The following is a 12,412-nucleotide window of genomic DNA, read 5'->3' on the forward strand; positions in this document are numbered from 1 at the left end:
TTTTTTTTTTTTTTTTTTTTTTTTTGCATATGGTTCTGTTTTAGTGCCTACTGCTTTGCATCTCTTATCTATAGCCCTGGGCAATACTCCCTGCTGAGCCCAATAAGGATGCTTTGCTCCTGTAAACTCCTTAGCCAGAGAAGAAAGACTGAATTATGTTTATTTCACTCACTGCAGAAAGGCAGAAAAGTCCATTAGGGACTCTCACAATATTTCTTCAAACCTACTCTTACCGGTTTAATAAATGGCACCTCCATATATCCAGGAGTTCATAGCAGAAACTGGAAATCATCGTTGATAACCTCTTTCCAAGCCATGATACTCAATTCATTAACAAGTTATGTTTAACCTGTCTCCTTAAAATTTCTCAAATCTGTACACTTTATCTTTGCTGTCACCACCTACCTCTCCTATTCTATGCCACCGTTATGTTTTGCCTGGACATTCATTGTATCTGAACTGCTCCCCACTTCCACTGTATCTGCTTAAACCCATTTCCCACACCCTTCCTTCCTTCCTTCCTTCCTTCCTTCCTTCCTTCCTTCCTTCCCTTCCCTTCCCTTCCCTTCCCTTCCCTTCCCTTCCCCTCCCTTCCATCCATCAATCCATCCATCCATCCATCCATCCATCCATCCATCCATCCCATCCATCCAACTTCCACCCTTTATCAGGTATTTATTGAAAGTCTATGTGCTAGGCACTGTGTTTTAGGGTTTGAGAATTCAATGTTATATTAAAAAAATATCATCTTTGTCTTCATGAAATGTAAGTTTGAAAATCAGATTATTTAAAAAAGTCATGAATCTGAACATTTTTTCTCCCTTTCTTTGGTGATATCTAATTGCTCTCCAAATATGGTCCAAAATCCTTAGCAAGCTTTATAAGGTTCCTCAGGATCAGACCTGTAATCTCAAGTCTTGCTATACCTCCCACACTGACTCTCTTCCCACATGCACACATTCTCTGGACTCTAGTTACACTGGCTTTCTATCAGATCCAATGGCACCAAACCCCTTCCTATCTCAGGTCATTATACTTCCTCCTCTCCCCCTGGAATATTCTTCCCTTTCCCTAGTTGACTTTCCCTAGTTAACTCTAATTCCCTTCATTGAGAAAGTCTTCCATGAAAAGTACACTAGGCTGAATCTCACTCTTGAGATTTTACTACATGTGATTGCACTCATTAAATATTTAATAAAAGAATAATTTTTAAAATGTAATGTTATGTTCTTTTTTAGGCTGTAAGCCTATGGATAGCAGGGCCTTGCCCTTTATTGTATTTCCAATGATTAGATCAGGGCTTTTCATATAGAAAATACTCCAAAATACTTGTTAAATGAGTTTTAGGAAAGCCTTCAGGATACTGAAGTAAAAAGAATATCAGACAATGATTCAGGATGCCAAGGATATACCCCTTTATCCTTACCTTTGTGGGCTACATTTCTTTCACTTGCAAAATAAGTGGATGCCTGCAAAGACCTACACTCTTTAGATTTTTGGGGGGCACCTGGGCGGCTCAGTAGGTTGAGTGTCTGACTTCGGCTCAGGCCATGGTCTCACAGTTCGTGAGGTCAAGCCTCACTTTGGACTGTGTGCTGGCAGCTGAGAGCCTGGGGCCTGCTTTGGTTTCTGTGTCTCCCTCTCTCTGCCCCCTCCCTCTAGTGCTCTGTCTGTCTGTCTCTTTCTCAAAAATAAATAAACATTAAAAAAAACAAACGCTTTAGATTTTTAAGTTTCAATGTCTGTAACATAGAGGATTTAGCAATTTAAGGATTGAACCTCCAAATTCTGATTTTTCATGGCTACCTGAATTTCAAGCATGCTGGCATATCATAGCCCTCCCCTTAAAATGTACCTGATGTATTTTAGAGAACCCAAATTGAAAATATTTAATGTACAAATAGAGTCTTGCTTTAACTGTGGTGACATGTCAACAAATATATAATCAGTTGAAAAATATACCTGGGCAAATAAAACCAAAGTTTTATGGCAGATTCTGAAAAGTAGCTTGGAAGAAATATAGTACAAAATTTTTAAGATCATCCCTAAGTTATATTATAGAATTCCAAATCATTCGATTTCAGATTTTTTATAACATATTTTCTTTTAATAACTTGAGCTAACAATTTATTGAACAATTGCTATGTTCCACTAAAATACTCTATTCAATATAAATATGGTGACAGTAACTTTGCTTTGTTAGTGTTTCATGATGCATATTTTTACCATCTGTTTATTTGCAACCCAGCTGCAATTTTACATTTAACTTATATCTCCTATAAGTGGCATATAGTTAAGGTTTTGCCAAACATTCAATTTTTAAGGAGTGTTTAATTCATTTACCTGGATTGTAATAACTGACACTCACTGGCTTTTCATTTCTCTGTTTCACATACATCCTTTATTTCTTTACTCTGCTTTCCTGCCTCTTTTGGGTTCCTCAAGTGTTTTATTTAATATATTCTCCTCTATTAGCTTTCTAGATATATATTCTTGTAATTTTTTAGCAATTATCCTACAAGTTTAAATATGCAACCCTGACTTTAAAAGTCTATGTTAATATTTTAACACCTCCTAAATAACAAAAGAAACATTTCAGCTTTACAACTGTTTTTTACTCTTCTATCCTTTGTGCTATTGTTAACCTATTTTCTTTCTTTCTTTTCTTTCTTTCTTTCTTTCTTTCTTTCTTTCTTTCTTTCTTTCTTTCTTTCTTTCTTTCTTTCTTTCTTTCTTTCTTTCTTCTGTGATGTTACAAACTCCACAGGACTGTTTCATTACTGCTTTAGACAGTTAATATCTGTTTACATTCACTTATCTATGTACCCTATCTGGTGTTTTTTTATTTCTTCCTGCTTCCATTAGGGATCATTTTCCTTCAGCTTGAAGAATTTCCTACAGTATATCTTGGAATGGCTATTTGCTTGAATGGGATTCATTAATTCTCTCATATTCAGTTTGTCTAAAAAGGTCTTTCTTTCTCATACTGTTGAAGAATATTTTTGTTGGGTATAGAGCTACAGATTGGCAATTTTTTACCCCTCTTATTACTTTGATGGTGTGATTTCATTGTCTTCAGACTCCAATAATTTATAATTACAAGTTAGTTATTAGTCTTATTGTTTCTTCTTTGAACGTAATGTGTCTTTTTTTTTTCTGACTGTTAAGACTTTTTCATTGTCTTTTAATTTTTAATAGCTTAAATAAAATGTGACTATGGGGGCACCCGGGTGGCTCAGTCGGTTAAGTGTTCGACTTCGGCTCAGATCATGATCTCACGTCTAGTGGGTTCAAGCCCCACATCGGGCTCTGTGCTGACAGCTCAGAGCCTGGAGCCTGCTTCGGATTCTGTGTCTCCCTCTCTCTGCCCCTCCCCCCTTCATGCTGTGTGTGTGTGTGTGTGTGTGTGTGTGTGTGTGTGTGTGTCTCAAAAATAAATTAATATTTAAAATTTTTTTTTTAATGTGACTATGTAGTTCATTCTGCTTTTATGTATCGTTGAAGTTTACTGGGCTTCTTGAATCTGTGGGATAATGGTTTTTATAAATTTTAGAAATTCTTGACCATTATCTATTCAAACATTTTCTTCTGTCTCATCTCCTTTTGCAACTCTAACTACAGGTTTTATAGTTTTTGATTTTTTTCATATTCCTCTTGTTCATCCTATTCTTTTTTTCTCTTTATGCTTTAATTTGGATATTTTCCACTGACCAGTTGTGAATTTACTAATCATATCCTTTGCCATCCTAGACAGCTGTTTGAATATTTGTGTTTTGTAGTTCTAGGATGTCCACTTGATTCTTTTTCTCTACTATCATTATTAGTTAAAATTCTAAAATTTCTCATGTTTTATCTATTTTGTCAATTTTCCCCACTATTTTCCATAGCATGTTAATTATAGTTATTTTCAACTCCTTATACATACACTCTAACACCTACATTTCTGCAGGTCTGTTTCTACCCATTTTTTTTTCTTGATTATTGCTCACATTTTCTTGCTCCTTTTGTGTCCAAGGATTCTATACTGAACATTGACATAAAAGAACCATAGGATCTCCATATAATACTCTCTACCAGTCGGAGTTCCTCCTTTCCTCTGTTACACAGTGAGGAGCTGATCATTATAATCCCATCAAGGATTGGTTGAGTTGTAATTGGATTTCAGTTTTAGTAAGATTTACTCCATCCTGGTTCTTAAGCATGGCCCTGACAAGCTTTTGATTGTCTTAATTTCCTCAACTTTTAAAGTGTAACCTTTGCATATTTTGAATTTAGTTCTTTAGCCCCAGGCTTTATGCAAGTTAAATATTTGGCAAATGTCTTGAGGAGGAGATTGGTTGTGTATTTAGTCTCCATCACTCTACTTGGACTTTTGTCTCTAAACACTTAGTGGTGACCAATTCATTCTGGAACTCTCTTGGTTTTAATACTTAAAGGTTCACATTTTGGGAGCCCCCTGAGTCCCAGATAAACTAAGACAACAGGCCACACTTACACATACTGCAAGAGTGTGGGAATTTCCACTTTTCCTTTCTCACCCAGGCACTCCTGGGTCTCCTAAACCCTCTTAGAACTCAGCAAAGTTCCCTTATGTTTGGGACTCTTCTATTTTCCAGTTTATCATGCCAGCTCTAGACTGCCAAAACCTCTGCTGATTTATCTTTCCTCCATAAAATCCCTCAATTTGGTTAAAGTCCAATCCTGAGGCCAATCCTAGAATTTGCAAATGTCTCCAATTAAGAAAACTACCAGAGACCATTCAATTTCCTATTTAGGGATCTTCCTTCTCTGAAATTTTAGTTTAGTTCCCATTACTTTGTTCCTATAGCTCTCTTTTGTTTTTAAAAGTTTATTTTTGTAATTTATCATTTTTCCTGGTTGTTACAATGGAAGTATTTGCCTGCCATACCCTATTATGGCCAACCTTGAAGCAGGAATCCATAGATTATGCCTCTTAATATGTAAACTTGTGGTGCTGTTATTATCTCTGCTTTATAAACAGATCAGGGAAGTTAAATGACTTTCACAGGATCATATAGCTTGTAAGAGTCTATCCAGAATCCAAACTAAGACTGCAAAGCTCCAGTGTTTTTATTCTATAAATTACAATAATACCATTTTAAAAACTAGGAAACCGAGGTTTAAAAAATTTAAACTTATTTTCCCAAGGCCTCAGAGAAAGTTTGAGACAGAGCCAGGATTAAACCTCAGAGCACCTGACTCTTGGTCCAGAGCTCATTTCAGAGCCACATAAGAGGACATCGAGACATAAAGAAACTGGTACTGTTCTAGATATAGGTATTATACAAAGGAAAAATACATGCAGTGAAATTCATACATCATTAATTTCCATCTTTTATGTGCAGAACTTCACTCATTTATACTGTGTACACACTGTCACATTTTATCCAAGGATTGATATCACCTAAAAATAACTTCAACAAAAATTCTGTTAAAAATGTATGTTTTTTTTTGAGAAATGTCAATAAATAAAATATAGTTTTCAAATACGCTAGCTGCAATGGCTTTCTAACAAGTTGAGTTGCTTTTCCTCACAAAAAAACACAGGGGAGGTGGAGCTCTTCTAAAGGGAAGTTACTAAGAATGCTGATTTGAAATCGTGGTAGGAAGTAGGGGAGAATCTAAAGGTATTCTTTAAGAGTCTTATTTCTTTCAATTAGGCCTGTCTGGTTCCTTTCCTGAAGAGTCTCTTTCTCCCTCCAATAAAAGAAATATCACCATAGTGACTGAGGAAATGACTCCTTTTTTGTGGAGGTAGAGAAAGACGATGTCAGAATGATGGAATTTAAATAAGAACAGAAAATAGTCACTTGCTTCCAAACATCTCTCCTGTTTTGGCTTGTTATGTTCTCTGAAGAGTCCACTATGAGGGCTTCTCCTTTAGACTAATGCCCAATATTGGTAAAGTTCCTGTTTAAATGGAAATATTTCCTAGAGTGGGTACACGAATAGGAATTTACTACAAAGCATAAGGTAAGTTAAGGAGTCCTAGGGAGGAGATCCTGATGAACCAAAGGACAGTGCTGCCAACCAAGGCAACATTAGGATCCTAAAGAACAAGGGTAACTGATTCTTCCTCCCACTCCTTCCCAGCATCCATTGCCCTAGTGTGATCCCCAGAGAAACCCTTAGCCTCAGATAACTCCTCTATATGATTTATAGTCCATATACCCAGGAATTGCAGGAGTATCTCACAATAGTTGTTTAGATTAGCCATAACCATGCACTGTGTTAGGAACTCAAGGCTGGGATATGATAAGGCCACCTCGTTAGTGATACAAATTCACATTTGGCCATCTATTCATTTCTTCAACAAGTTTCTATGGAATACCAATCACATGGCAGGCATTGCTTTAGGGACTTAGAATATAGTGATGAAAATGACAGGCATGAGTAATTTCCAGAAGCTCCAATAACTAGGAATGGTAGAGAATTACATGTTGGCCAGAAAAAAAATACATATAAACAAACAAAATATTATAAACAAAACAAACATATCTACTAGCATCCAATCTGTCACAGATATTCTCTGAATTCTAAGATATCCTCAGACCATATCTAAAATCTCAGCAGAGAAGTGAACAGTGCAGAGCACCCGGGTGGCTCAGTTGGTTAAGCATCTGACTCTTGATTTTGGCTCAGGTCATAATCTCATGGTTTGTGAGTTTGAGCCCCGCATCGGGCTCTGTGCTGACAGCACAGATTCTGTCTGACAGCTTGGGATTCTGTCTCCCTCTCTCTTTGCCCCTCCCCTGCTTGTTCTCTATCTCTCTCTCAAAATAAAAAGTAAAATAAACTTTAAAAAAGTGAACAGCACCTTGCATGCCTAAGGAAGGAAGGCTATTAGCATTCATCCAAATCAGTGTGTTAAAATGTCCCTGTTTCTCCAAGGAAGACCCAACTACCTCAGCAGCTGTATTCAGACAGCAGAAACCTGGCTGCCTAATCATAGGTGTGTGCCATTCAGTCTCTATCTTAACATGGTTCCATAACATGGTTCCAATGCAGTTCTCATTAGTAAGTAAAAAGAAAATGGTGGGGGGACAATACACAGGGATGAGGAAGTTGCAGGCGTTCTAGAGAAGAAAGATAATGTAAGCAACTGAGGCAGAACAGTGTGTAGTACTTAATGAATTATTGGGCATTCAGAAGCCGCTGTGACCTTTGAGAAAATTCACCAAATTTCTAATCTTCAGAGACATGCAATATACTGACTTCCTTTCACAACAAATCTGTAAAAGTCAAGACGTTCTCCAAACTCATAACAGAAAGGACCCTTCCTCCTTGCTGGTTACTTCTCATGAGAACTAACCAGTCACCATTAGAGATCAGCTCCAGCATGTCCTTCCACATTACTATGACCACTAGGAGGTGCTGAATTTAATTTTCTTCTGTTCTTGTGCCTTCTGAGTGTGCATCTCCATTTGTGTAGAGCGACTGAGTGGTAAATATCAAGTCCTTGACTTTCTCAGACCTATGGGGCTAGTGTAGAAAAAATAAAAGGGCTCTCAATAGTTTTATGCTCCTTTCTTAAGCTGACCGTTCTTTTCTGTTTGGAGTTCTATTGCCTGGTGTACAGAGAAGTAATAAAACATGGCAGAGCACAGTACAAGGTTAAGATATCATACATCCACATTGGTGTGTATTTTGAAATGGTTCCATGAGACTCAGAATTAGCCTCAAACTTCAAACCTGAGTTCCCTGCTCTTTTGCTGCAGCTTAAATTATCACCCTCGCATTTTGTAAACAGACTCAATTTTCCCTAGGAATATACACAACTGTGGCAGTTTACACTACAGTGCCCAGCATCAAACTGTTTCAGCTAAAGTCCTAGCTTAAGAATTTACTAAGTGTGTGATCTTGGGGAAATCACTTCCCATAGTATGTCTCAGTTTCTTCATCTATAAAATGGAAACCAGTAATAATCCCTATCACATACAATTGTTTTAAAGATTAAATGGGAATGAGCTTTAAAACTCTTTTCACAGAGCCTAACAAATAGTAAATACTAAGGCATGTTTGTGGCTATATTTATATATGTACCTATGCATATATAGAGCTATATTCTGTATAAGTGAAGCTCAAGAATTTTGATCAAGAACTTGAGTCATACACTTACACACAAGTATGTGTGCATATATGTGCATGTGTATAGGAATAGAAACATACATATATTTTTTTAACTAAAGTACTCAACTTCATTCCTTACCCAACATTATGAGACATGTTTACCATGCCTCACCACTATGCACCAAGCACAGCATGGCCCTAGGGAAAGTTAAACCACTGGCATCTCAGTCAAGGAAATCCAGGTGAACTTGGATGGAACAAGTTTATGAATTTCTCTTCTGCTTCTAAATCTCTGAGTCTTTTGCCCGTTGGGTTATCCCTTATTTTATCTAATTTATTTAATTTGCCCCTACCTGGGGCATTTCTTTCTTTCTTCCAGAACTTGTTGTGGTATCACCTTTAATGATAACACACATTCTTTCCTGCTGATTCTCCATATACCCTCTCTATATGTAGCATCCAATCATACATTCTTATTAAGAACCCTCCCACAAGTCCATTGGGATCCTGTGTCTGCTAAGTCTCTGGAAAAATGGACCCCAGTGGGCTCTCAGCTTTGCCCGAGCTCTGTTCTCCTCCACATTCCTTTTGCTTCCTCCCTTGGTGTTCTTCCCACAGTATCCCAGGCCTCTCTCCATGTGTACATCTGTCATCAACTTTTTTGGTCTTACAATTGTTCTGTCTTCCCAGTAAACTTGTGGCTCATTATAAAATTAGCATTTCCTAAACCCACAAGCATGAATGTCCATGTGAACACCCACATATTCATACACACACAGAACTTTATTTTAGAAGCCAACTGGATACAGAATACTTTAAACAAGGAAAGAATCACAAACTGTTTGTTTCTTCTTTGTGTGCTGTAAGATCCACACATAGGTGAAGCCAAATCATAAAGTGGTGACTTTAACATTCACTTTGATCATAGACTCCTTTAAGAATATTATGAAATTCATGAACCCTTGTCTTCAGAAAAATGCACATATGTGTGAGACTTTGTATATAATTTCAGGGGAGGTGGGTGAGTTTAGGTCTCATATGTCTTTGGACCCCAGATTAATAATATCTGCTATAAAAGGATGCATTAGGTGCTATAGCAAATAAATAAATAAATAAATAAATAAATAAATAAATAAATAATAGTTCCATTTATTGAGTCACCACTATATAATGCAAGTTTCTGATTTTCTCAATACCCCCTGCAAGTTAACTATTACTGTTTCCATCTTGTAAATAAAGAAACTAGGGCTCAAAGAAATCAAACAATCGATGTAAAGCAATTTATCTGACAAATAACAGACCTGGAATTGGTCTAATGCCTGGCCTTTCCTCCTAGTCCATTCTGCTCTCTGGTGTTTAGCCCTCATACAGCCTTCAAGTTGGCACTATCAGCTATCCAAGCCCACTGTGTACTGAGTGGCATCACAGTGAGGTCTCTGAGCTTTTATAGGGTTGATTCAAATTACAAGTCTTAGTTTAATGCCATGAGGATGACTAAAATTAGCTGCAGATGGTTCCATACTAGCTGTAGTCATTAGCTCTGACATGCCACTCAGATCAGGGTTGTATGTTGTCTCCAGAGCATCTTAGACAATGCAATTCCCATGCATCGAGCCCTCCACATAATTTACGCAGGAACAGCCTTGCATCTTGGTTTGAGTTTTCCATAGACTTGTCTCAATAGAGTTGGGAGGCTTTGATGCAGTGCTTAATTTTCAATGCCTATTGTCTTTTTAAAAAAGAGCACGCCAAATGTAGCCCGACACGCCTTTGAAGTTGTCATCATGTCAGCATTCTGACATGTAATGACCATAGGATTTGCCTTCTAATTTTAACTATTTCTACTTGAGGAAGGAAATTTACACAGTGGGAAAATATGTTGCCCTTTGCTTTGTTTCCTTTTCTTCTGGGGGAGAGTTATTCATGTGTGTCTTGAATACAATAAGAAATAGCACACGCTACTATCAGGATGTTCTCGGAAACATTATTTTGAGCTTTTATTCTCATAGCTGGATTCCACTGTAATTCTCACGTGGCAGGAGTAAACTATTAATAGGATTCCAACTTTTTTTTTACCAGTAGACCCCGGAGAAGTCTCCTTTGCCATGTGAGTGAAGGGCAGATTGGATCTTGACATGACACATCGATTTAGTTTCCAAAACAGTAACTTTACTAAATAAATCATTTCAGCGCTTGATTGTTATTTATACATGCAAATCTGGTTTTCATTTGTTGGAACCGGACAGGAGGAAAGCTAATAATCTCATCAAAAACTGAATATTTTCCATTTTGGAAATGGCACAAAGTTCATAATCACATGACCTGAACTCTGCCACGGGCGGGTAAATCAAACACCTCCTTAGTATGTCCTACAGACACGCAGAACTGAGATAGGAGGACTCTGGGGGAGTTTGCAAGCCAGAGCCTCAACTGAGGCCAATGACTATTTGGCCTTCCTCCTAGCATCATATTATTTGTCTCCAGGGGTGATATCCTGAGAGTAAGAAAGTGGGCAAAGGTGAGAAGAAAAACAGATAATTTAAACTCTTGAGCATTTAGTTAATAGCATGAGCTTCAAAATAAATTAAAGGAATTGAATTTGTAAATTGGGTTCCTCTCACAGTAAAAAATCTGATTATATCTGGAAAAGGTTCCAACTTCATAAGCAGGGATATAAAGGCTCTGGGAAGAGACATCTATCTTCAATAGTTCCCACACTGTCATGAAAGTCCACCAATAATCCCTTGTTGTAAGCATTTCCCTCTTTTTGATAATTCTCTATGAATGTGCAAATAAAACACCCAGTTCCACACACCTTGGGTGGGTTCTCTGTCCATTTCATTCCCTTTGATTCGCCTTATCTTAATTTTGGTGGGAAGGAGGTCTCCTAATAATGCATCATTTGTGCTATGAGGAAGCAAGAGAGAAAAGTTCATGAGTTTACTGGTACCAGTTGTTACTCAGATACTCTGAAGGTCCAGAGCAAATGAGGCTTGTTGGCTCAAAGAACAAAGATACTAATCTGAAATGGGACTGTCTATGACAAAGGGTACCGGGACATGGTTGGGAACCTGGGAGAGTGTAAAAAGGATGGAGAGATAGAGAGAGAACAAAGGAAAACATCAAAGGGTCCATGAAGGGCAACTTGAAAAAAGTAGAAAAGTTACTTTTGCACCCTTCTCTGAATTCCAAGTGTATGTGTCATTGACTATAAGTAATATCTTTGTATCTTTCCTGTTGGTGGACCTACCCTACATGCCTTCCAGCTGTTACAGGGTTTGAAAGCACTGTTACTTATTGTAGTATGTGGCTTCTCTTCCCAGACAGTTCTCATCTCATGGGCGAAAGCTCAGAAAAGAGAGAAAAAAAGAAAAGCCATAAAGAGGGGTGTGAAGGAAGCAGACATTCCTTGTCTAACTCAAACTTTGGCCCAAGGCTGGCCTCATTTAGAAATCTGAGCAAAGATCCTTCTTTTCCAAAACAGAAGAATAATTTTCTCTCCTCTTGGAGAAGTCTTTGGTGGGTTGATTCCAGGATTTGGGGGGAAATTTCCACCTTTAGAAAACCCATTAGATATCAGACTATAATTGTAGTTTCCAGGTGTTCACAAATCCAGATTTGTGAGGAGATGGTTACATGGCCCCTGCATGGAGAGCTTTTGGTTTTTATAGGGAACTGAAGTAGGCAGGGTAGCTTTTGTATGAATACCAAAGATGGTGGATGCTTGGGGACCCCTTTGGCAGTGAGATTTGGGACTTCAGAGCAGTGTCCTCTCATCTTCCTTGCATGTGTGTGTGTGTGTGTGTGTGTGTGTGTGTGTGTGTGTTTGCTTGATTTTATATTGCTACTTTCAGTTTAATTTGTTCCAGTTCTAAGAGGATTATGCTTTTAGTACCATCCTTGTGATGATTAATGTGTACTAATTGTTCTACCTTTGAATCAGGACTCTTTGGAGCTGTCTAGGCAAAATCTCCCTTTTGTAGGAGGCAGGGCTGATGAGCAGGAATCCCAGGGGGACCTCTGCACTGCTTCAGGTTGATGTAAGGAGAGAGATTAAACAAAGTGCGGAAAGTAGCTTCCTTTTTGATTGTGCCCCAATGGAAATCGTGTTGTCCCACACATTGTATTAACTATTCTGGTGGCTTAAAAAATAGAATCAGTCTGAGCAGTTAAAGAGGCCCTAATGAGAACTTTTACAGCTATGGGGCTTGCTTTTGTCATATTACAGAAAGTAAGGCTGTGATTTGTCACTAATTTTCATTCCTGTTGCCTGGCTCAGCCAAGAGACTGGTGGCCTAATGAGCAATGTAAATCAAATCTT

General features: G+C 37.9%; 1 long non-coding RNA gene across 2 annotated transcripts in view; it reads right to left on the reverse strand.

Moving 5' to 3' along the window:
* The window catches only part of LOC128311044 (uncharacterized), a 416,015-nt gene that overhangs the window by 198,668 nt on the left and 204,935 nt on the right, over positions 1-12,412 (reverse strand). Inside the window, exon 3 of one of the 2 annotated variants that reach the window (XR_008288971.1) lies at positions 9,036-10,998. The exons of the other annotated variant lie outside the window; for it this stretch is intronic. This is a non-coding gene — a long non-coding RNA (uncharacterized LOC128311044). Of the gene's footprint in view, positions 1-9,035; positions 10,999-12,412 lie in introns of those variants that run through there. 2 annotated transcript variants of the gene reach the window in all.

Source organism: Acinonyx jubatus, chromosome A1 (genome assembly GCF_027475565.1).
Source record: "Acinonyx jubatus isolate Ajub_Pintada_27869175 chromosome A1, VMU_Ajub_asm_v1.0, whole genome shotgun sequence".
Taxonomy (NCBI): Eukaryota; Metazoa; Chordata; class Mammalia; order Carnivora; family Felidae; genus Acinonyx; species Acinonyx jubatus.